The following is a 22,376-nucleotide window of genomic DNA, read 5'->3' as shown; positions in this document are numbered from 1 at the left end:
CGTTGGTGCTGGCTCCTTGTGGGGGGTGGGGGGGGGGGCTCGGTGGGGGCACGACGCTCTGGGGGGGCTGCGTGTGTGGTAGGCAGACCATCCTGCATGCGAAGGCTTCCGTACCCTGTGTGCCATGGTGGTGGTTTCCACACTACTCTGAATTGGCACAGTTAGGATAGACTGGATCTGCACTTATGTAGTCCCGGTGGCCCAAATTCCCTGAATAGAGATCTTGGTGGTTCAGCAACTGCAATGCTAGCATAGTTTTCTTTCCCATGGCCTGGAGGTAGCAGGATGAATTCCATGTCCCTCCTCTGCTTATAAGTTACCTTTATAGGAGCTGAGGTACTCGGCATTTCTGAAAGTCAGGCTACCAACCTCTATGTGAGTCAGTTTCCTCATCTATAAAATGGGGCTAATAAATCTTACTGACATGTCCCAAACTGAGGCTTAGTCAGTTAATGCTTGTAAAAATGCTAAGTATCCTGATAAAGGGTCAGACCCTGCATCACTTGATGGCTCTTTCTCCAGTAGGGGACAAGATGTTGCGAGTTGTTTACTGACATAGCTCTGTTGGCTTCAGTGGAGTTATGCCAGCTTATACCAGCTGAGGATCTGGCTCTAACTCCTTAGTTTATCTATAGCAGATGCAGTGCAAATAAGCAGCAATGCTATTTCTTTCCCATAGTACATAATAAAAACTGGATGTAGATTTATGTTAGAGTTAGTCTGTGCTATAAGAGGAAGCCTGCTATTTTCTGCTAGAGAAGAATGTTGTCAAAACAGCTTGTCCCTACAAATAACTGTTTTTGCCTATACAAAAAGGTTTACCTCAAAAGTTAATCACTCTATACAACTTGATGCTCACTGCAATGCTTCCGGTTTAAAGTAACATATCAAGCCATGATGTTCCCAGTGTGAAGGAACTTTCTAAGTAGGTTTTAATCATAATGCCTTTGATTTTCACTAGTTGGCATGTATCTCTAGCTGACTCGTGCTGTTGAGCTTCACATGGAGAACAAAGTAGATTGAGGGAAGAAATTCAATCTCCCACATTCTCTCTGTCTGTGGACAGGGAGCCTGTGGACTAGGAAACCAGCTATTCCATCTTCAGGCTTTATATGCATGGATTTAAAACTGCTGGGTTGGACTTCAGTGGGAGTTTCACTGAGTGACTGGCCCAAGTATAACTGCTGACTCAGTGGTATATCTGTGATTAAAAACTCAGGGAGCTTCTAGCTTCTAGTCTTGTGCTCAGCACAGTGAACCACAATTATTATTATTAATTACTTGTATAACACTAGCACCAACTGAGATTGGAGCCCCACCATGGTAGGCACTGTACAAACACACAGTAAGAAACCCCCGCCCCCCGCCCTTACGGTCTATAAATAAATGCCACCTCCATAAAAAATACTAAATCTGACTAAGCAAATTAATAATCAGAATTTTAAAAAGACAGGCAACAAGACAAGCAACAGCAGGATTCACTGGCTGTGTTTATTAATATTTAATAAATATCATGTCCAGTCATTATCCTTAGCATGAATTACACTTTTTTTTTTTTTTTTTTTTTTTGTGAAAATGTTTGTCTCATTCATTCTCTATGATGCTTCTCTTGGCATGTGTTTCCTGCTTTTTTGTGACAATGTTCACTGTTGTCTCTGCAAGAATAGGTGTAGTGGTTCTTTAATCAGTAACCAGGAATGTAGGTGGAGGGATGTAGCTGGGGAAAGTCTCTACGCAGAAACTGAATGCTGAATCAGAGAGGGACAGATTGTAACTTTCAGGATATTACTGTTTTCTTTATACTTATGAAATTATTTGTTTAGTTTTCGAAGAAGGGGACTCTGTCATGTGACAATAGTAAGAGTAACAGAAAGTCTCCTCTGTGCTATCATACAAAGTGATTCAATGTTAGGGCCATTTCCACAGGACTACAAGTTTAAGCTGAAAATTTTGGTGGCTATTTTTGAAATTTAAAAATAAGTCATTTCTTGTTTTTGGTGTAATCTCTGATCTCCGTGACTTCTGCTTGTAGGGCCTGATCCAATTCCCATTGGAGTCAATGGGAACTTTGCCTCTGATTTCACCAACGGCTGGATCAGGCTTCTGGTAGGTTTCATATACAAGTGAACAGCACTAGACTGGTGGGGCTGCATACCAGTTGCTAAAAAGAATATCTGTAGAATGTACAACAACATATTTCTTTGCCTGAAACTCCCTCCCTGTTCCTGAATTTTTCGGAGCTTTATGTGTTATACTGAGGACCTTAGTAAAGATTCAGGTGTCAGGCATACTTCAGTATATCAAGGACTTGATTAGGCATTTCTTGTGTGTATATGTAAGAATTCCCATTGATGTTAGCGAGTAATCAAGGAATGCTAGGCCAGTCCATAAGTGTATATGTGTGATATTCAATATGCTTCTCTTCCCCCTCCCCCCCACTCTCAAGGCCTGCTCGCAGTTACGCACCTCCGTTGGGCACCATTCCACAATGGGGGGGAGGGGAGTGGAATTGATAAAAAGGCATTTCGCATTCTCTGCCATAAAATGACTATATTTCTACATCTGTGTCAATTATAAACAACGGCAGATTGGGTCAGCCAACATATTTTGTAGGTTTCACTTGCATTATTTATTGTATTGTGAATGCTACAAAAAAGTTCAGTAAAACTGAAAAATAAAATAAAAGAAATTAAAATAAAAAAAAAATGAAGCTGAAACAGCTGTAAATCTTCCTTAGCTGGAGGCTGATGCAGCCAGTGGGATTCTAGTTTGATGTTTTTGACAGCTAAAAGAAATAGAAAAGCAAAAAATTAACAATTACAAGTTAGGACAGAAAACAGAATGAAGGTAGCACAGAGATATAGTTGAAGGGGGTGAGGGGGGCATGGCTTTTGATAGATGACAATATGCCTTTTACAAAGAGGTGTTTGTAGAGCACTTATTCTTCAAATCTCAAATTTTCTTGGTACTAATTGCCACCTAGCAGGAGTGAGGAAGAAGGAGCATGTACCTGGCTATGGTGAAAATCATGTACTGGAATAAAATGTCTGACACTTGTGCACAGGATCTCCCCAACAGTGCATACTCTGTGGAGAGGAGTGTTTGTAAATGGGGGAATTCATTTAAACAGAAATAATAATGAATAATCAATATAATATCTAGCTTGTATATAGCACTTTTCATCAGTAGGTCTCAGTGCTTTCTCAGAACCATAACATTTTGCTCCATACTGATGTAGATCAAAGAGTCTCAATCAGTTTCACAAACATTAATGAGCCTCAACACCTCACAAAGAAGTCCACGATTGAGATGGCACTTGATTCCATCTCTGATGACTCTTAACCTTGTGCATTAGCCACAAGACCATCCATGTGCATACTAAAGGCAAACACGCATGCTTTTCGGCAATATTTTCTTGAGCCCCAGGGATTGTAAGGCTAGTTAAGCCATTTCCAGAGAGGAGATGACTTCATCAGCAGGAGGGATGTCACTTAACTTCAATGGAAGAAATTTAAGAAGGATCGTGCAGTGGCCCTCACCAGCAGCACATCTCTGGAAATAAATTTCTGACACTTGTAGTCTAGGTTGTTTGAAGCAAATTTTGCCAGTGTGCTGTACTCAAAGGGATAGATCATTCCTGTGTGGGTTTGAATTGTACTGAAGACCCCTGAGAATTGAACATCCCAAAGCTTTTTCTTGGATTTTGTGGAGTATTTTTGATATGAGGGATGTGTAAGGGGATGTGTAAGTGCCTACAGGATCAGCCAAGGAAAGTTGCTTGTTGAAAGTTTGGAAGTGGAAGCAAGTCACTGTAGATTCAGGCAGAAGCCCACCATCCCAGGCTTCCCATAGCACAATGAGCCATAAGAGCAGACATTGCCCCCCAACCCCAAGCTGAGCAACACTGTGGGCAAATGTCTCTACCTAGTTTGGAAAAAAAGTAAGTAAGTAAAAGAAGAACTGAGCAAAGACGTGAGTAAGGAATTAGGGGGATGGGAAGAAAAAGAAGCCTTGAGCTTTGGAAGATATGTTTTTTGGTGTCCTCATTAGCAGGCATCTCTTTCATAGAACTATAGTCAAGCATATCGGGGGACAACCTTGCCTTTCTGTAAATCAGAGCTGTTTTTCTACTAGCATGGCTGAAGATTGGGAGAAAGGAATGATCTGAATCCATCATGGTAGTCTGTGCCAGGGCTGCTTTTTGCACAGACCTCTCTAGCATTATTGGAACTCCAGGAACCCCTCCACAGAATAGACTGTCCCCTTCTGGAAAGTGCTGCTAGCTACCTCCATAGCTCCCAGTATGATTTCACACATACACATGAAATATAAGCAATGGTAATTACAGTGCAGGGGTATATTATGTCTCCCTAGACAGGTTTCCAAATGACCAAATGAATAGAAATACTGGATCCATGGAAAGAAAACGTCCATTGTTAAAATCAATCGACAGGCTTGTATCAGGAAAAAGTGCTTTCTGACTCAACCCAATGTCATTCCTGCTGTGATTTTAAATTGGAGTTTGCCGAGTGAAGCACTCAGATTTTATTTAAAAAGTAAAGTCAGGAGTGTTAAACCCCTCTGGCTTAGGTTTTTAAAATACAAGAAAGTGAATATAGTTATACAAATAAAGACTTAGCTCCTGCAGTCTGTGGTTCTGGCACAGAGAAGTTATGTCTCTTGATGTCAGGGGTTAAAAATATCTCACTGTAAATTCCCCATGCAACTTATCTTTAGGGTTGCCAGTTTTGGTTGTATGTATTCCTGGAGATTTCATCACATGACATAATCTTTAATTAAAGATTAATCTTTAATTCCTGGAGACTCCAGGCAAATCCTGGAGGGTTGGCAACCCTACACTGTCTTTAAAAAATTCTTTGTCCCTTCCTATCCTATGAAGTGATAATCACTGGCTGTGCTTCACCTCAGAATTGGCTGCATATCACTTTGCACTGTTTGCATATCAGATATCAAAGGCTGTAGAACATTTTGGGACCAGTGGAGCTGAAAGTTGCAGTTCAAATATAAGATTGTTCATGTTTACAAGGACTTCTGAGCCCCACAGATGGATGTAGCAGGGAGCAGATTGTAGCATTCTGCTGCCTGATTGGGGCCAGTGGAGAGGTGGGGCAGCTTCTACATCAAAAGACTCTGAGGAGAGGATGGCTCTTACTAGAGATATCCTGCCCCTGAAGGACTGGCTGGTAATGGCCACGGTGTCCTATCTCCCACCACCACCAAAAAGCTGGGGAAGAGAGGAGGGTGTGAAAACTAACCTCCCTTAGGAAAACAAACAGAGGCCAGGGGCTGGGGCTAAGGATGAGTCAGTGAGGTTTGGGAGAGGCTGGGGACGGCTGAGTCTGTGGAGATACAAGGCAAAGGGTAGCTGGCTAGTGCAGAGGGTAGCCTGCCATGTGTGAATGGCAGGGCCTGGGAAGATCTGGGGCTGGGTAGGGAGGGAGTACTGTGAGAAAACTGTGTTCCTGAAACTGGAACCAAAAAGAGGCCTTTAAAGATTTTGCTTCTGCATCAGGAGGAAGGGAAGAGAGCTGGACTGGAGGTTTTGGTCCATTCTGATAAATGTGGTAATTTCTTTACATCTGTTATTGGCATTGATAATTAGTGAGGTGGTTAAAAAAAAAGGGTGGAGTTGGGGGACTGGGTAATGGTATATGAAATCTGGGTTTCTGGTTAGGCACAGCTCAGGAGATGGAATATTATTACCATTTAAGGGGTGTTTGGTGTTCTCTGTGAAATAAGCAAATGGAGGAGTGCCCACATCACAAAAATATCCCCCTACTTGCAACCTTGTTGTCTCTGGCAAGGGTTGAATGAGTATGAAGACTGAACTACCCTCTCACTCATACAGAAATGATAATCTCTCCAGTGGATGTCTGAGAAATGTTAGCCGACAGTGTAGGGAAGATGGCATTGCATGTGCATGATCTGTTGATAAATAAAGAGCTTCACTTTTCAGCAACTTTAAATTAAGAAAAAGAGTGGAAATGCGAGGGTGAAATCAGAATTTTTCAAAATGTCAACATTTTAAGGACATTGTGGATTTTACGCAAGTTTGCAATGCAACAACATCTTGTGGTCCATCCACCATGACTAAAACACCCTGAGATGTGCATGCATTTTGTGAGGCGAGGCCAGATATTAAAACAAAGTACTTTTAAGTGAAAGAATCATTCAGAGGGGCATGGGCCTGATGGGGGCACCTCTCAGTGATACCTGAAGAAAGATGATATTACCTATGGCTTGGAGACAACCCCTGTGCTCCTGACTAGCCAGAGGCCCATTGCTGAGTACCTATGTCTGTAAGGTGGAAAGACATTGTAACACCTGCTACATTTTTACTACTTTGTTTCTCCTATGTGCAGTGCATGAAAATGACACTTGCCGATGCTGGTTCCTAATCTACTGCTAAGCACCGGAGTGGTCCATAGAGAGCCTGATCCAGAGCAAAGTCAGTGGAAGTTTTTCTGTTGATGTCATTGGACTTTGGATCAGGCCCATAAAGAGTGGGAGATGCCAAGGAGGCAATTAACAGTGAAATGGCTCAGAGGAACTAAAAATGCTTAGTTATTCATGATCAGTTAGCTCCACCTATGACTAGGCTATCTTCTACGGCTGGCATTTTTGCAGCAAACAGACTTTGCATCCGGTAAGACAGGTACTTTCAGTGGGGATCTGCTTGCACTGTGCCTACAGTCATTAGCCCACCGTTTCTAATCCACTTCAATATGTTTTATTCACTTATTTGTGTACCAAAATAATATGCACTTCAGCGAGCAAAAAAACCCTGCACATTATACTTGCAGTTGTTCTCCTCCTTCAAGTCTCAGGAGCCATAGATCAACTACGAGTGTTTAGTGACCTTCTGCCCGAGAGTGTACAGCCCCTGGGTGGGTCTAACTTGTGTGGTTGGCACTTATGTAGCAGATAATCCAAGATGACACTGACCTTGGCAGAAATATTTTCAGTAGGATGAACTGTGATTGTGTAATTTCTTCAGTGTGCTTTATTAGACACACAATCATGGTTTTCCTCCACGTCAGTGTATGTTATGAGTTTTCCATCTATGCTACCATTGTTGTACAGATTTCACTGAGGCCAACAAAAATATAAATCACGTTCTCCACCTATGTTCCTGCATTGCCATTGGACACTGGATTAAAGTACGTATGCAGCAGATTGCCTTGTTAAAAACATGTGTGCCAGATCCTCAGCTGGTGTAAGTTGGTGAAGCTCCATTGTTTTAAATAAAGTTAGGTCCGTTTACAGCAACTGAAGGTCTGGTTCAGTGGATAGGACCTTGAACTGGAAGCCAGAAAAACTGCGCTGCATTCCCAGCTACTGACAAGCTGTGTGATCTTGGGTAAGTCACTTTCCTGCCCTAGGTCTCAGTTTCTGCATGCACATGTGGCGATAATGATAGTTACCCTGTTTTGCAAAATACTGTAAGATCTATGACTGAAAAAAGCTTTCTTACATTAATCAGTACAACTGTCTCTTTAGCTTACATTGTGCCATAGCTCCAAGCACCATAGTATCTATCATCACTGCAGTATTCTGCCTTCTCCCTTCTCAGGTTCTAGGACTCTCTGCATATTAAGGAGGCACCAGTTGTAGTTATATGGTTAAGTATGAGGTGAGCTTTGAGCTTAAAGCAGGGATTCAACCTCTCTTTCATGCAGGAAAAATCAGCAAATCCTTATGAAAATAACAACACTTAATCTGAGAGGATGAATGATTTTTTTGAGAATTTGCAAGAAGTTTCATCCTCATTTGCAAACCCTTTTTGTCCCAAATGATGTTAATAATGGACTAAAGCAGACATTTCAAACTTCTGTATAATTAAAACTCATAAAATATTGTGAATAGGCAATATATGAAGATATTCTATGATTACAGGTAATTTCCCCCCATTCTTCTTCATAACTCAGTTTCTCCTTCAACAGAGATTGCAGAATAATGTTCTACAACAGAGAATTCCATGAGGAACTGCCCTCTTTTGAAATGGCTACCATTTCCTATGGTTCTCCATTGGACTGACTGAGGCCACAAGCTGCCTTTTGCCAAGATGGCCTTTGCACCCATTCACCTGCTGCTCACACTTTTTCTGTTCACCTCCTTAGAGCATAGGGATTTCCCATCTTCCTTGAGGGCAGATTTAATTTATTCCTATTACAAATAATGGGAGATGGCCATTTTGATGGAGTGCATCTTGAATCAAGGCAGCTTGCAGCAGTTTCATTGATAACAATATGATATAGCAACTATTTTGAGAGAAGGCAATTCTTCAGGAGTATCTTGGAAGGAGAAGATTTTATCCATCAGCCTCTGCTGACTGATGATTCCAAGGCCAGAAGGGACCATTGTGATCATATAGTCTGACCTCCTGTATTAACACAGACCATAGAACTTCCCCAAAATAATTCCTAGAACAAATCTTTTAGAAAAAACATCCCATCTTGATTTAAAAATTGTCAGTGATGGAGAATCCACCATAACCTTTGGTAAATTGTTCCAATAATTAATTACTCTCACCATTAAAAATGTATGCTTTACTTTCATTCTGACTAACTTTAGCTTCAACTTGCAGCCATGCGATCGTATACATTTCTCTGCTAGACTGTAGAGCCGATTATTAAATTTTTGTTGCTCATATAGGTACTTATAGTCTGTAATCACATTACCCCTTAACCTTCTCTTTGTTAAGCTAAATAGATTGAGTTCCTCAAGTCTATTGCTGTTAGGCAGGTTTTCTAATCCTTTAATCATTCTCGTGGCTCTTCTCTGAACCCTCTCCAATTTATCAACATCCTTCTTGAATGTGGACACTAGGAACTGGACACAGCATGGTTGTCACATCAGTGCCAAATATGGAAGCAAAATAACCTCTCTACTCCTACTCAAGATTCCCCTGTTTATGCATCCAAGGATGGCATTTGCCCTTTTGGTGACAACATCGCACTGTGGGAGCTCATGTTCAGTTGATTATCCACCACAGGGTTTCTCAAACAGGGGTCGCCGCTTGTGTAGGGAAAGCCTCTGGTGGGCCAGGCCGGTTTCTTTACCTACCCCGTCCGCAGGTCCGGCCGATCGCGGCTCCCACTGGCCGCAGATCGCTGCTCCGGGCCAATGGGAACTGCTGGAAGCGGCGCGGGTCGAGGGACTTACTGGCCGCCGCTTTCAGCAGCTCCCATTGGCCCGGAGCAGCGATCCGCGGCCAGGCGGAGCCGTGATCGGCTGGACCTGCGGACGGGGCAGGTAAACAAACCGGCCCGGCCCGGCAGGGGTTTTCCCTACAGAAGCGGCGACCCCTGTTTTGTGAAACCCTGATCCACCACAACCCACAAATCTTTTTCAGAGTCACTGTTCCCCAGGATTATGTCCCCTATCCTATAAGTATGGACTACATTCTTTGTTCCAAGATGTTTACATTTACTTTTAGCTGTATTACACTTTTAGTTTTGAAAAATAAATGCTAAGAGTTGTTGCAAATAATTAAAAAGCTATGCTTAGCAAATGTTCCTATCTACAGACTATTCACCACACCAATTTTCCATGATCCTGTGCTCTTCCTACACACAAGGGACTTCTGGTGGCTATTAACATCCAATAAACTCTAACCAAAGATGGGGGTAGAGAAGCATCTGTGCCTCTCTGAATTTTTATGTCACCCAAGTAATTTGACTATTTTACATCCTAATTGATAAGTCCCTTTTTCTTACCTATGATATTTTTAAAACAATCTATTATGTTATTCAAAGATCTGTGAAATAGATCAGGGGTCAAATTTGGGGCTCTTGGTTACACAGGTGTAAATCCAGAGTGATTTTGCTGTAAGCTATGGCGTTACTCCAGATTTATCCAAGTGTAACTGACAGCGGAATTTGGCTCAATGTCTATAACTGAAAATGTAACTTAACTTTCATTCTTCTCTCTAAATCCTTAAAAGAGTGCCTTTAGTGCAAGGTAGCAAGAAAATACTTTTAGTTTTATGGGTAAATTCTTGCTTTTATTCCCATTTTACATGAGCATTGTTTTAAATTACTGACACTACATTAGAGTATGTCAGGATGCATCAGATAAACTGATACAACCTACTATGTCCTTGAGGCAATATGATATATATGTTGCATTACATTAAACATCAAAATATGTTCTTTATATAGTACACTAGCCACTGCAGACAGAAAAATGTACAGGTCATTATGTATATTGTATAGTATTGGAAACCATCTGCAAATAATCTAGTAAATCTCTAGACAAACTGTATATTTGCAAAGGGACTAATAGTGGACCATAGACAAATATGAAAGGGCTTTGCTCTGCCAGCTTGATCTACAAAGGAGACTTAGACGCAGCATTGCAATGCATAACATTTAGGTGCCTGCCATCTAGAGGAATCCATAGCCCTGAATTAGGTGCCTAAGCTCCCTATACAATGTAGCCTTCTCCCCTTTGTCCCAGTCTCCCCTGTTCCTGGCTACTTCTTCCAGACTCTTTGCCTACTTAGTACCCGTATGACCCAAGACCTTGTCAGCTATGTCTCCCTTCACTGCTATTCTCCCCTGGTTCCTAGTACCAGTCTGTCAGTTCCTCATCCAGTCTCAGTGTTTCCCCATCCCCAACCAACTGGCTCCCACTCCCGCCCATTTTCTTAATCAGCTATTCTTTTCTATATAGGTAAGGATGTATACCTTATGCTCATGGCTGTAGTATCTGAGTGCCTTCCAGTAGTGCATTAAAATGACGTAACTATATGTCTGTCAGATATTGCTTGTTCACTGTCCCTGTCCCAGGTGGAGAAATGTGTGAAGTGGCATGTCTTGTTTTGGTGTCTTCCCAGCTCCCAGTCCTCCCTATCTCCTGGTCACAGTTTGTCTCCCATCCTCCAGTTCCAGTCTCGCAAGACTCTTTGTCCATCTCCCTGGTCCTGCTTTTGTCTCTTTTGCATACGAATCACATAGCTTCCTCCCCCACACTGCCTGGGTGCCAGCCCGGGGACTAACTGAAAGCACAGGAGAAACGCTATCATTTTCAATGCCTGGCCCATAGCAGCTGGGAGCAGCAATTAGAGGGAAAGTCTGGCTTCACCCCACAGCCCTGGGATGGAACATAGAATCATAGAAATATAGGAATGGATGGGGCCCTCGATAGGTCATTTAGTCCAGTTCCCTGCACTGTGGCAGGACTAAGTTTTATCACTGACAGGTGTTTGTCTAACCTGTTCTTAAAAACCTCCAATGATGCAGATTTCACAACCTCCCTAAGTATTTTGTTCCAGCATGCTCGGTCACTCTGTGGTGATGCTGCGTGGGTAGTCTGGTAAGCACCAGGAGCTGTGAGGAGGTAAAGCATGCTCAGTTGCTTTCTGAGGATGCCACATGTACAGTGTTGTCAGCACTAGAAGCTGTGAGGGGCTTGAGCATGCTCAGTCAGGACAGAATCTTTGGAGATTTTAGCTGCTAAAATCAGTCTCCACTGAGCATGTTCAAACTGATTTTTTTCAACTTGGCCAAATGTGGGCAAATTTTGACAGGGACAGCAAAAGACAATCTCCTCAGCCAAATTTCAGGAGAGTTTGTCACTGCTCCAAAGCATGAGGTCATTAGATTTTTTTCAAAGAAGAGGTCTCAAGACTTTTTTAACCTGGGCAAAACATATGTTCGCCTAGCCTCGTTCTTAGAAATAGCTGGATTGTTTTGGCTGAAAATTTTTTTTTTTTTAAAAATCAGCCTGAGACAGACACTTTGCATGAAAAAGTTTAGCCCGAACTGTTAAAATCTGGCAGAGTTTTAAGCAACTGAAAACAGGGTCTTATAATGGGAAGTGTTGGTCAACCTGAATAACATGAGGTGTTACCAGCCATGGCTATAGTTAGTTTTCAGAGCAAAGACACTGGTGGAACTGAAAGCTGAGTCTTCAGGCTATATAGATGATTGCTATATACCTAATATAGAAGTTGCATTGTAAAGTGTTGTGTTATGTTGCTAGGTGTTTTGATGACAACTCTACCTATTTGTACAAAGCAGATTATAGTATGCTTGTTAAAGGAAGACTCACCTCGTAATTCCATTGCAAAGTGCTTCTTCATTTAAAAATAGTTTGTCACCCTAAGGGCCAAATTATTTCCTGGTGTAACTTGAAGTCAGGGGAGTTACACCAGTCAAGAATTGGATTCCAGATTTATATTTATTTCTTAGCTCTTTCTATAGAAACAAAAATGTTCTTCTATGAATATTTTTTTTTAAATGTCTTCTAAGGCAGGTTAGTATGAAATACAATTTATAGTGACATTAGGACAATTCTTCAAACTGCCTGTGACAAAGGTTACGTGACTCTTTGCTGGTAATTGAAGGGCTGTCTCTCACTGAGACACAGCTATTACATTTTTTTTTATAAGTCCTTGTGGTCTGTTATTTGTAAAAGATAACTCCAGAAAGACCCTAGAGAATGAGGATGACGAGCTGAGATCTGAGGACCTGGAAACAGTTGCTTTAGCATATCCTCCTTTCCTAATCAAATTCCTACAAGTATTTTGGTTAACACTATATCGCATTGGAGTATAAAAATACAAATTTTGAAGGTTTTTTATTTTTGTCTTTTTCCAAATGGTTTTGATTTAATAGCAGGAATGGATACCAATGAGGAATATTATTCAAAGATAAATAAATTGTGGTTCCTGTTTATTGATTTATAAGATCACATCCACATATTACAAGGAGGGTACACATCTATATCTTCCAGCATCCAATTGTAGTTGCTTCAGAAATTCTTTATTTTTATTTCTCAGGAAGGATGAGTTTGTGATTAAGACACTGGACTATGAATCTCAGAAGATGTGAATTCCATTCCATTCTAGCACTGCATAAAAGATCCGGAGCTGCCCAAAGGAGGCTAATATATCGGCACAGAAACATTGTGAGGTGTCCCACAATTTCACTGGCATTTGGACTGAGCCATGAAATTCAAATCCAAACATTCCCAAATGCATGGGATTTTGGTTCAAGCCCATCATAAACTGACACTGTGTTTCCCCTCTTTTCTTTCTCTTTGTCTTAATGATGCCTCACGTTTATATGACGCTCTTCATCCCAAAGCATCCATAGGATCTTTTCAAACAAAGGCAGGATTCTCTGCATCCACCACTGAAATGCTTCTGGGGAGGAACATGACTGTTGTTTAAGAGCGTACAGTGCACAACTCAGCAGTTTAGGCCAGGAAGTGAAGAGTACCCTGTCCATGGGAATGGTATAGGGATTCTAGTCAGGTAGAATGTGGGAACTTTGCCATAGCAACTTGTACAAAAAGTGCCAATGGATCTTTAGCAAAGCACAGGAGCTAAGGATGTTGTTTGACATCTCATTCCAAAAATAGCACCTCCAGCAGCACAGTATCTCCTAATGCTACTGGGAATGACTGGCTGGTGGTGAGCAAGGCACTCAACTTTCCCACCCAACTTCATCCTTAAAGGAGCAATGTGATTAGAAGAACTTTGAATTAGAACAATCGCTTCCGACTTTTCAAACTCCTGATGTTCAAGTGGGTTATATTCTCTAGAATCCTCTCTTCCCCGGCTTTGTAATTTGAGCACTGCTAGAGCTTCCCTTCTTTGTGAGATAAGGAAGGTGTCACACTTCAACAGCTTATGCACTCTTTGCATGATTTCAGTGTCCTCTTCAGTTTGCTAATCAAAACCAGTTCTGCTGTGTATTTCTCATCCCTGGAGGGTGAAACTGTCTTCAGAAAATTAAAGCGCTCGTATCTGTTAATGTGTCACTACAACTAAAAGCCTGGGGACTGTAAACAAGTTTACATATCAGAACAATTTTGCTGGTGATTGTCTGTGATTATGCATTAAGCATGCAGAATTTATAGCATCTGATCTTCAAGCAAGATTGAACATAGTGGGCCAGATCCTCAGAGGGTGTTAACTGATGTAGCTCCACAGAAGTCAGCGGAGCTATGCTGATTTATACCACCTGAGGATCTGGCCCAAGGGGCTTTTCAAAATGTTGTTCAGATAATACATGATAGCATGGGAGCAGCATGCAAAGCATTTCCCACAAGTCATTGATCACGCTTAGCTCTGCCAGAGCCCATCGGGAGTTTGGGCACTCAGGATAAGCCTTTAATCCAATTGAGGACCTTATAAATAATGACTTATAATCATGAGTCAGGTCACTTCCAAAACTTTTTCAAGAGCAAATCAAAGTGCCAGCATGAACAAAGTCCATCAAACATATTGGTGCAGGCAGTTCTTTAGGGGTGTGTGCCAGATCTTAGATGTGGCAAACCTACTGCAATAAGTTGGGATGTGTGTACTTGCTGCTGTTCTCGTTCAGAATCATAATTACTCTGTGTCATAGAATCACTACTGTTAACAGAGCAGTTTTAGTTCAGAGGGAGAGACTTGTATGGAAGGAGGCAAATTGTACTAAAACTGTGGGCAGATAGTTTTGCAGTAGCAAAATATACCCTCTGCCTACTAGAGGGGTGAAGACGAAGGGCCTGATCCTGCCACATATTGAATGACCTTAGCTGCCATTGACAACATGGGAGATGAGAATGCTCAGTCTCTCGCTCGGTCAGTCCCTACATTTGTAAAAGTAGTTTTGATTCTGCTCTCATTGACATCAATGTCCAAACTTCCATTGACTGCAATAGTGCTAGATTGGGCCAAACCAGGTACTAATAAGGTCATATTTAGGACCCAATCCTGTTAGGTGCTCAGACTCTGTTTCCGTCAAGAGCAGTGAGAGCTGGCAATGTTCAGCACTCCCCACACTAAGCCCACTGAGTACTGTGGGTAGTTCAGACTCCCTGGGTTTGAGCCTGCAGAGTGCATGAGTTGTGCAGTGCTGAGCCACAGGACGCTTTGTTACTCATGATTCAATCAAACAAAGGAAGATGAGGGCAGCAGATGGTGCGGGCGTTTTGCTATTGGCTGTTAGAGATACGGTTGCATTGAAACTTCCATTGCTCTCGCTTTCTTCTAAGTGCAGCTCATAAGCACTCTCCAGTGAGCAACAGCTCCTGGCTGGCAGCAAGAGTAACTGACAGACCTATGGACTGGATTACATTTAAATACCTGTGCCCTCACCACATCCTTTCTCTGCGCACACATTTTCCCCCAGTGCCCAGCTTCTGTTGCTGAATGTGGCATATTTATTTCTCCATGTTGTGCTGAACTTCTCCACTCAGGTGAGGCCGGATCAAAGTGCTGAATACCACTGGGACAACCTCATTGACATTGAAGGGATTTGAAGGCACTCAACACCTCGTAGCACGTGATTAGCTTATTGCAGGAATCAGGTCCGTATTGAGCAAACATGGAGTGCTGAGTAGCGGCACTCTAGGTCTCAGTCATTTTGCCAGCAGTGCTTAGCAGCCTGCAGGATCAAGACCACTACCCTTTATGATTATTTTTGTTTCACAGTAAGTGCATTTAGTGCTGCTAAAAATGAGGGGTGGACAGCACTGGCTAGCCCTGCAAGGTACTGAGTGCACTCAATGGAATGGAGAGTGCTCCGCACCATGGGAGAGGTGCTCAGTATCTCACAGAATTGAACCCACTATAGGTAGCTACTCTACAAGGCTTTTGCCCACAACTTGACATCCCCCAGTATTGGTTTGCAACTTCCCTTTGTTTCAGGCCTGGGATTTTATTTGATTTGGTTTGGAACTTTTTTCTTGAGCAGAGACTCAAATCCTGAAATGGATTTTATGACTGGGACCAATTTCATCACTTTATTATAGGGAAAGCATCATGGCTACCAAAGCGTTTGAGAAGATGGGCAACCCAACGGATTCATGGTTTGGAGGTGTGATGATATATTTATGTGATGGGCTGGTGTGTAGGTTTGTGATGTGGTGTCAGACTGATATGTGTTTGGGATGATACAACAATGGGAGGATACAAATTCGTTCTGAGGTTAACTTATCTTAAAAGCTTTTTGTAAAGATTCTACTGAGACCTTTCAGGGTCAAGTCCTGGTTAAGGCAGCACAGACTGGGTAGCAGCAGTTACATACATAAGGTGCTAAGTGAGATCTCTGCTGTCCTAGGGCAGGTTACCAGAAGCAGCGGTGGGTCACAGCACTGTAGAACAATGTCTATCGCTGCTCTGTCAAGGTGCAAAGTGCTGCTGTCTTGTGCTTCCCGCAGATGCCCACCAGATTTTGACCCAGTTGTTCTCATCTTCCAGCAAACCATGTGGGGATGCTAAGCCGCATTGTGTTATCATGTGTATCTGCTAATGCTAGCTTGTGTGCAGAGCCAGGTAATTGTGTGTGGAACTGGCGCCGCTTACCCCCTTTCACACCAGCTCAGGCCCTACCAGCATTGAACCTGAAATATTGTTATAGGTATTCATTAGGAATGCACTCTGTAGTCACAGTATGGAAAATACACAGAAATCACAAATAGTAGAGACTCCTCCTCCCTAGCCCCCTCTCTCCCAGCAGCCCAGCTTCCTTAGTTTCTTAAAGGCCCCCTATCTACTATATCTTTTCTATCTTTTTCTCCCACCTGGGCTCAGATCTTCCTGTCATTCAAGGATGCACTCAGCTTGCAAGCCATGACCCTTACACTCTCCCTGCTGTGCTGCATGGAGGAGAGAGCTGTGTAAACAGGTTAACTGGGTGTTCGTCCTTCACCCCTCCTCTGTATACACTCCAGCATTCCTTCCGCATTATCTCAGTGTGATTCACCAGCCTCACTGAGATCAGGTCAGTAAGGATACGGCTACATGGCAATCAAATACCTACGACTGACCCGTGTCAGCTGACTCAGGCTCGGCCTACAAAGCTGTTTAATTGCAGTGTAGATGTTTGGGCTCAGGCTGGAGCACCTGAGGGTCGCAGAGCCCTACACTCCAATTAAATAGCCCCATAGCTTGACCCCCATGAGCCCAAGTCAGCTGACATGGGCCAGCCACAGGTGTTTAATAGCAGTGTAGACGTGTACCCTAAGTGGGTGGTTGTGGGGAGGAGACAGGAACAGTTGATCCAAAGTGCATGTTCTCCCTTCTGTTCTGTGTAAAGGCCACCTACAAAATATGCCGGTTGGGCATTTTCACCACATTTTGTGACCCTCCCCCCCCAAGGAATTGCAGTGTGCAGCCTCAGAGATCAGGTAACATGTAACCTGAACCCAGATCTTGGCAGAGCAGGTCATTTTGTGTTGGGAAACAAAATGGCCCTTTCCAGGTTTGTGGGACGTCGGGGCTTACAGAACAGACCCAGAGCCGTCAGCTGGATAGCCGGAACTGGCACAAACTGAAGACTCCCCTCTGTAGGAGCCTCACAGAATCTGAGGCTGCTCCTTAGAAAATAGCTGAATCCTTCACATTGGCGGGTCTGATACTTCTCAACTGACTGTGCTGCAAGTAACTTTTTATTTTGTATTAAGAATAAGGAAAAAAGTGAAGATGGGGCGTTATTTTGTCTCTGCTTTTGTTCTGAATTATTTATTGCAAAGTCACTGTTGTCTTCCTTCTAGTCAGGAAACAAAATGTTTTTGTCTTATTATTTTCCTATTAAAAGAAACAAGGTCTCCTCAGTTTTACTTCTCTTATCCAGTTGCTGCATAGTCCTATAGTATAAACCAACTTTCCCCACCACTTTATGGGCCATACCTTGCTGTTTTGATGCAGACAAAGCTCCCACTGACTTCAGTGGGAGTTTGTCTGAGTCAGGAGACACACTTTATATGAAAGGTACATTTATAAACAGTTTATAAGGTTAATAGACATTATAATCATGTTACAGACATGAGTAGTATGTGTTATGAATGGTCATAAGCACATCAGTCGAAATTGTTATAGGCTGTTATAACTAACCTTCTGAGTGTTGGACTATAGCATTTGATTAACCATTTATTTAAATATCTGCTAATCATTTGTAAACCCTTCATAAACTATTTTAAAATGTACCATTATTATAAAATATGATGGGGATAAGGACTGCAGGATTGGCCCCAGTATCAGAAACAAGTCATTATAACTAACAATTCACTTGATGCTCATTTTTCTAATTCTAGGTTAGCCTGAGGAGAAGGATAAAGAAACTGGCTACCAAGATGGTAATCACTAGTGGAAATGAAGAAGATAAAGGCAATCAAGAAAAGGAGAGCAAAGAAGAAACCATCCTGGCAATGCTTGGGATTATTGGAACAATTCTGAACCTCATTGTGATCATTTTTGTGTACATTTACACAACATTGTGAGCCAGAAGGCACACGACGAGAACCGACGAAACAGCTGCTAAAGGTGACAACAAACATTGTAGGGTATTGACATGTTGCTTAATCAACATTGATTCTGTACTATATTACCACATCATAAAAGCACTGCCTGCAGGCAGCGAAAGCTGAAGCACAATTAATTTAACAAGACTTTTTCACGCAGTAACAAGCTCCTTTCCCTTTTTATTTGGGTTTGGTTTGGGGGGAAATGACTGCAATTATGTAAGTAGCAGTTTTGAAGAACTCAATCTGGGATACAAACACAATAGAAAGAGACTGTACACTATTTAGAATTACTAATGTATACCATATACTCTGAAAGATAGCTAGATAGCACCGATTTTGTGTCCATTAGGTCAAATAATTTTTTTTCTCCTTGACTTTTCAATTTTATTTACATTGAAACTGACAGGCTTTTTATTTAGAATGAACATATGGTGCAATCATGGAAAAACAATTCCGTTGAGCAAGATCTGCCTAAAAACAATGAAATGTTGGGGGAAATAAGTGACATGATTATTTTTTCTTTCTCATTTGCTTGACATTTGTGTCTGTTCAAACCAATGTTTATAAATATATATTTTTAATAAATGTGCTATATTTTTAGCATGAACCAAATATTTGGAGACAATCTGTGCAGCCTGTTTTGTCTGATGAAGTGCCCTTTGTTGACTATGGATGGGATGCTCTTCAGCAGTTATATACCAATCTTGTTCGCAGCCATTTCATTGTAGTCTGGAACAAACTTACATCATGCTTGACTTGAAGTTGGAATGTCAGCTGAAAAGCATTGCTTTTTAATACAGGAGATAGAAAAACATTATAAGGTGACCTTTATAGACTGGTTGCAGGGACATGGCTCTATTTATAGAACAACAGCAAATGAAAAGAATATTAAGGCATCTCACATGACATTCAAAAACTCATCAGATATATGGCTCTTTAAACCCCCATCCCATTCGATAAGTACCTATCGAAGATTTCTGATAGTAGGGGGCTCTTTAATTGAGCGGACAGGCATAACAAGATCTAGTGGCTGGAGCTGAAGCTAGACAAATTCAGACTAGAAAGAAGGTGTACATCTTTATATCTTTCTTTAAAACATGCTTTAACTTAACAAGAAGTTGTGGGCTTGATGCTGGAATCACTGGGTGGAAGTCTATGGCCTCTGTTTTGCAGGAGATCTGACTAGATGACCATAACATTCTCTTCTGACTATAATATCTATGAACCTCTGAGTCATTAAAAATTACATCCCAGTTCTGTCCTCAGATGGCCAGGGACCACAGCGATTGACTTCAGCGTACGTCTGTCTGAGGAGGTAACTGGCCCCTTAATTAGTTGGACAGAACATTTCTTACTAAATTAGAGATCAAGTTGTGTCATCAGAGACACATGTAGAACCCACATTTAAATCAATGGGAGTTATGTGAGCTCATCTAGGGTGTAGACTAAAGCCATCCATAGTCAATGGAAAGGCTCCCACTGACATCAGTGGGCTTTGGATTAGGACCCTAATTCTAGATCCTGCTCCACTGAAATAAATGACAAAACTGCCATTGATTTCATGGTGCAGGATCTGGCCTTAAGAAGGCAGAACTTCACCCTGCACCAGAAGGGCCTGGCCCCAGAAGGCACTCAGCAATACCTCCCAGAAGGGACGTACTCACTATCTTGAGAGATCAGGCACTAACAAACAAACATATTAGGAATAAGGAAAAGGTCAGTGAATAAAATTAAATGAAAGCCAACACAATGTGAAAGGGCAGAGAGAATTGCATGATAATGATAAAGTGACAGGCCAATGAGGCCTTGAAGGAGTGAGCACATGAGCAGAGGTCTGAGTAGAAATAGGACAGAATAGGAAGGGGGCTTGCACAATTAGGGGAGTAGAAGGGATAATTCATCCATGCTTGTAAAGTGCGTTGATAACTGCTGATCTTTGGAAATGCAAACAAGCAGTATTAATGTATTTATTATCAGCTTGATATCACCTGGATCAGGCTGGTGCCAGGGCCTCCCAGAGGATTCAGCGGACCTGGGGCAAAGCAGGGGAGCTTACACTCACCGGGCGGTGCTCCAAGTCTGTGGCAGCGTAATTTCGGTGGCGGGGGGGGCCTTCAGTCGCTCTGCGTCTTTGGCAGCACTGAAGGGACCCCCGCTACTGAAATGCCGCCAAAGATCCGGAGCGATTGAAGGGCCCCCTGTCAGCAAAATGCCGCCAAAGACCCGGACCGACGCCGGGTGAGGAAAGGGATTCTCGGCAGGGCTTGCGGGGTCCCTGCGGGGCCTGGGGCAAATTGTCCAACCCCCCCCCCCCCCCCTCGCCCCGGGCAGTCCTGGCTGGCTCTGCATCTTGGTTTTGTCATGGGTAAGGTGCTCAGAGAGTGTGCATGGGCATTCTTCATTTGTTCTGAATCAAAAGCCAGTGAATAAATAATATCGGCTCCAGGCCTGCAGTCCTTATTCAGGCAAAAACTGCCATTGATTTCGCTATATGTCGGCATATCCCTGCTCCATTGGCACTGCCCTCCCAAAATGCATGCATAATCTCCCACAGCTGTGTTACTCACCATGAAATCTGTTTGCCCCCTTTCCCACGTTGGGATGCTTCCATCAGTGACAAACACACCTATCTTCTATCTGGCATCATTGAACCCCTTCCACAGTGCCTCCCCAAAAATGTACAGGGATAGTTCTGAAAGTCTGAGGCGCTTACATATCTTATTTGACACAGGGCATCTCAAACCCAGGGCCAGCCCAAAAGGAAGGAGCCTCTAATTTGAACCAGCAGTGTTTAAATACTGATTGCTTGTCTTAAAATCAAAAGCTAAGAACTTGTAGAACCTACTTCTTGGAGATTTAGGCCTGGTCTACACTACGAGTTTAGGTCGAATTTAGCAGCGCTAAATCGAATTAAGCCTGGACACGTCCACACGACGAAGCCCTTTTTTTTTACTTAAAGGGCCCTTTAAACTGGTTTCTTTACTCCACCTCCGACGAGGGGATTAGCGCTGAAATCAGCCTTTGCGGGTCGGATTTGGGGTAGTGTGGACGGAATTCGAAGTTATTGGCCTCCGGGAGCTATCCCACAGTGCTTCATTGTGACCGCTCTGGACAGCACTCTCAACTCAGATGCACTGACCAGATAGACAGGAAAAGCCCCGTGAACTTTTGAATTTCATTTCCTGTTTGCCCAGCATCGAGAGCACAGGTGACCACGCAGAGCTCATCAGTACAGGTAACCATGATGAAGTCCCAGGATCGCAAAAGAGCTCCAGCATGGACCGAACGGGAGGTACGGGATCTACTCGCCACATGGGGAGACGAATCAGTGCTAGCTGAACTCCATAGCAGTAAACGAAATGGCAAAATATTAGAAAAAGTCAAAGGCCATGAAGGACAGAGGCCATAACAGGGACGCACAGCAGTGCCGTGTGAAAATTAAGGAGCTAAGGCAAGCCTACCACAAAGCCAGAGAGGCAAACAGAAGGTCCGGGGCAGAGCCGCAAATATGCTGCTTCTACGCGGAGCTGCATGCCATGCTAGGGGGTGCAGCCACCACTACCCCAACCGTGTGCTTTGACTCCATCAATGGAGAATCACGCAACAGGGAAGTGGGTTCGGGGTACGAGAAAGATGATGATGAAGACAATGAAGATAGCTCACAGCAAGGAAGCGGAGAAACCGGTTTCCCCAACAGCCAGGATATGTTTATCACCCTGGACCTGGAACCAGTAACCTCCGAACTCACCCAAGGTGTGCTCCCAGACCCTGGGGGCACACAAGGGACCTCTGGTGAGTGTACCTTTGTAAATATTACACATGGTTTAAAAGCAAGCGTGTTTAATGATTAATGATTAATTTGCCCTGGCAATCGTGGCCAGTACAGCTACTGGAAAAGTCTGTTAACGTGTATGGGGATGGAGCGGAAATCCTCCAGGGACATCTCCAGAAAGCTCTCCTTCATGTACTCCCAAAGCCTTTGCAAAAGGTTTCTGGGGAGGGCTGCCTTATCCCGTCCGCCATGGTAGGACACTTTACCACGCCGGGCCAGTAGCACGTAGTCTGGAATCATTGCATAACAAAGCCTGGCAGCGTATGGTCCCAGTGTT

The 22,376-nt window shown here is 42.9% G+C and overlaps 1 long non-coding RNA gene across 1 annotated transcript in view; it reads left to right on the top strand.

The window, feature by feature from the left end:
• LOC117877329 overlaps positions 1–19,386 on the top strand; it is a 36,143-nt gene extending 16,757 nt beyond the window's left edge. Inside the window, exon 5 of the long non-coding RNA XR_004645686.1 lies at positions 18,058–19,386. This is a non-coding gene — a long non-coding RNA (uncharacterized LOC117877329). The remainder of the gene's footprint in view (positions 1–18,057) is intronic.
• The last annotated feature ends 2,990 nt before the right edge of the window (positions 19,387–22,376 follow it).

The sequence above is a fragment of the Trachemys scripta genome, chromosome 4 (genome assembly GCF_013100865.1).
Source record: "Trachemys scripta elegans isolate TJP31775 chromosome 4, CAS_Tse_1.0, whole genome shotgun sequence".
Taxonomy (NCBI): Eukaryota; Metazoa; Chordata; order Testudines; family Emydidae; genus Trachemys; species Trachemys scripta.
The sequence above is the reverse complement of the archived record's forward strand: the minus strand, read 5'-3'. Positions and strand labels throughout refer to the sequence as shown.